Raw genomic sequence first — 3,787 nt, forward strand, 5'->3', positions numbered from 1 at the left:
CAGTGATCCTTTTACTCAGCTGGCCCACTTGTGCTTCCAAATTTCTAATGGAGGATCTTGTTTCATTCATGAAACTCACAGTGGCCTTAGATAGATTAGAGACTAAATTTGCTAAGCTAGATGGATTATGCTCAGAATTCTCTGTCTGTTGCTGAGTGGATGATGGAAAAGGTTTACTATTGTTAAACCTATTTCTTCCACCATTATTAAAGCCTTGTTGAGGCTTTTGTTGATCCTTCCATGAGAGATTTGGGTGATTTCTCCATGAGGGGTTATAGGTGTTTCCATAAGGTTCACCTAAGTAATTTACCTCTGCTATTGCAGGGTTTTCAGGATCATAGGCTTCTTCTTCAGAAGTTGCCTCTTGAGTACTGTTGGATGCAGCTTGCATTCCATTCAGACTCTGAGAAATCATATTGACTTGCTGAGTCAATATTTTATTCTGAGCCAATATAGCAATCATAGTATCAATTTCAAGAACTCCCCTCTTCATAGGCGTCCCATTACTCACAGGATTCCTCTCAGAAGTGTACATGAACTGGTTATTAGCAACCATGTCAATGAGTTCTTGAGATTCTGCAGGCGTTTTCTTTAGGTGAATGGATCCACCTGCAGAGGTGTCCAATGACATTTTAGCTAATTCAGACAGACCATCATAGAATATATCCAGGATGGTCCATTCTGAAAGCATGTCAGAAGGACACTTTTTGGTTAGTCCTTTGTATCTCTCCCAAGCTTCATAGAGGGATTCGCCTTCTTTCTGTCTGAAGGTCTGAACATCCACTCTAAGCTTACTCAGCTTTTGAGGAGGAAAGAACTTGGCTAAGAAAGCCTTGACCAGCTTATCCCAAGAGTTCAGGCTATCCTTAGGTTGAGAGTCCAACCATACTCTAGCTATGTCTCTTACAGCAAAAGGGAAAAGCATGAGCCTGTAGACTTCAGGATCTACTCCATTAGTCTTAACAGTATCACATATCTGCAAGAATTCAGTTAAGAACTGAAAAGGATCTTCAAATGGAAGTCCATGAAACTTGCAGTTCTGCTGCATCACAGAAACTAATTGAGGTTTCAGCTCAAAATTGTTTGCTCCAATGGCAGGAATGGAGATGCTTCTTCCATGTAAATTGGAATTAGGTGCAGTAAAGTCACCAAGCATTCTCCTTGCATTATTATTATTTTCGGTTGCCATCTCCTCTTCCTGTTCAAAAATTTCTGTAAGGTTATCTCTGGATTGTTGTATTTTAGCTTCTCTTAGTTTCCTTTTCAGAGTCCTTTCAGGTTCTGGATCTGCTTCAACAAGAATATTCTTGTCTTTGCTCCTACTCATATGAAAAAGAGGGACAGAAAAATAATAATAATAATAGGGATCCTTTTTACCACAGTATAGAGGTCCCTGTGTGAATAGAAGAAAAGAAAAAGAGAAAATCTGAACTCAGAGAGAGAGGGGGTTCGGATTTTTGGTGAGTGAGGAAGAGATGTTTGTAAATAAATAAATAAATAGAAGAAGATGAGAGGGGGAAGTGAATTTTCGAAAATAACTTCTTGAAAAAGAGTTAGTAGTTTTTGAAAATAGTTTTTGAAAAAGGTTAGTAATTTTTTGAAATTTTAAAATCAAAAGTTAAAATAATTAGTTAATTAAAAAGAAATTTTGAAAAAGAGGGAAGATATTTTCGAAAATTAGAGAGAGAGGAAGTTAGTTAGGTAGTTTTGAAAAAGATAAGAAACAAACAAAATGTTAGTTAGTTAGTTGAAACAAATTTGAAAATCAATTTTGAAGAGGTAAGAGGATAAGAAGTTAGAAAGGATATTTTAAAATCAAATTTTGAAAAAGATAAGATAAAGAGATATTTTTGAAAAGATATGATTGAAATTAGTTTTGAAAAAGATTTGATTTTTAAAATCACAATTAATGACTTGATTCACAAGAAATCACAAGATATGATTCTAGAACTCAAAGTTTGAATCTTTCTTAACAAGCAAGTAACAAACTTGAAATTTTTGAATCAAAACATTAATTGATGATGTTATTTTCGAAAATTATGAGATAAAATAAAAAGATTTTTGATAAATATTTTTATAATTTTCGAAAATAAATAAGAAAAATGAAAAAGATTTGATTTTTGAAAAAGATTTTGAAAAAGATAAGATTTTTAAATTGAAAATTTGATTTGACTCATAAAAACAACTAGATTTTAAAAAATTTTGAAAAAGTCAACTCAAATTTTCGAAATTTATGAGTGAAAAAGGGAAAGATATATTTTTTTTTATTTTTGAATTTTTAATGATGAGAGGGAAAAACATGAAAAAGACTCAATGCATGAAAATTTTGGATCAAAGCAATGAATTCATGCAAGAATGCTATAAATGTCAAGATGAACACCAAGAACACTTTGAAGATCATGATGAACATCAAGAACATATTTTTGAAAAATTTTTAATGCAAAGAAAACATGCAAGACACCAAACTTAGAAATTTTTCATGTATAGACTCTATGGATGCAAGAATGCATATGAAAGACAAGAAAAGATACAAAACAAGAAAACATCAAGATCAAACAAGAAGACTTACCAAGAACAACTTGAAGATCATGAAGAACACTATGAATGCATGATTTTTCGAAAAATGCAAGATGAATATGCAATTGACACCAAACTTTCAACTTGACTCAAGAAAAATAAGGATTCCAAAATTTTTAATATGAATTCTAGGAATCTTATGCTCTTTAGTCTAAAGCTCCAATCAAAGGGTCAGGCATGGCTTAATAGCCAGCCAAGCTTTAGTATGTAACTCAGACATGACACGCCTGACATTCCCTATTCAAAAGAATTAGACATGGCTTTACAGCCAGCCAGGCTTCAACATGCTTCATGAAACACTAGAATTCATTCTTAAAAATTCTGAAGAAAAATATATTTTTGAAAACATTTTTATTTTAAAATTTTTTTCGAAAACAAAGGAGAAATTTTTGAAAGATTTTTTGAAAAATTTTTGAAAATAAAACAAAAAGAAAATTACCTAATCTGAGCAACAAGATGAACCGTCAGTTGTCCAAACTCGAACAATCCCCGGCAACGGCGCCAAAAACTTGGTGCACGAAATTGTGATCTCAGGCAACGGCGCCAGAAACTCTGTACGCACGTCTTAATAAATCGTTTTTCATTCACAACTTCGATACAACTAACCAGCAAGTACACTGGGTCGTCCAAGTAATAAACCTTACGTGAGTAAGGGTCGATCCCACGGAGATTGTTGGTTTGAAGCAAGCTATGGTCACCTTGTAAATCTCAGTCAGGCGGATATCAAAGGTTATGGAGTTTTCGAAATTAATAATAAATAGACAGAAAATAAAGATAGAAATACTTATGTATATCATTGGTGAGAATTTCAGATAAGTGTATGGAGATGCGTTCGTTCCTCTGAACTTCTGCTTTCCAACTGTCTTCATCCAATCAATCTTACTCCTTTCCATGGCTGGCTTTATGTAAGGGCATCACCGTTGTCAATGGCTACATCCCATCCTCTTGTGAAAATGGTCCAAATGCTCTGTCACAGCACGGCTAATCATCTGAGGTTCTCGATCATGCTGGAATAGGATTCACCCTCCTTTTGCGTCTGTCACTACGCCCAGCACTCGCGAGTTTGAAGCTCGTCACAGTCATTCAATCCCTGAATCCTACTCGGAATACCACAGACAAGGTTTAGACTTTCCAGATTCTCATGAATGCCGTCATCAATCTAGCTTACACCACGAAGATTCTGATTAAGAGATCTAAGAGATATTCATTC

General features: G+C 34.4%; 1 non-coding gene across 1 annotated transcript; it reads left to right on the plus strand.

The window, feature by feature from the left end:
* Positions 1–685: 685 nt before the first annotated feature.
* LOC148564671 (small nucleolar RNA R71) lies at positions 686–793 on the plus strand. Its single transcript, XR_015883863.1, has one exon. It is a non-coding gene; the product is annotated as a small nucleolar RNA R71 (small nucleolar RNA).
* The last annotated feature ends 2,994 nt before the right edge of the window (positions 794–3,787 follow it).

The sequence above is a fragment of the Arachis ipaensis genome, chromosome B5 (genome assembly GCF_059453495.1).
Source record: "Arachis ipaensis isolate K30076 ecotype BB chromosome B5, ASM5945349v1, whole genome shotgun sequence".
NCBI lineage: Eukaryota > Viridiplantae > Streptophyta > Magnoliopsida > Fabales > Fabaceae > Arachis > Arachis ipaensis.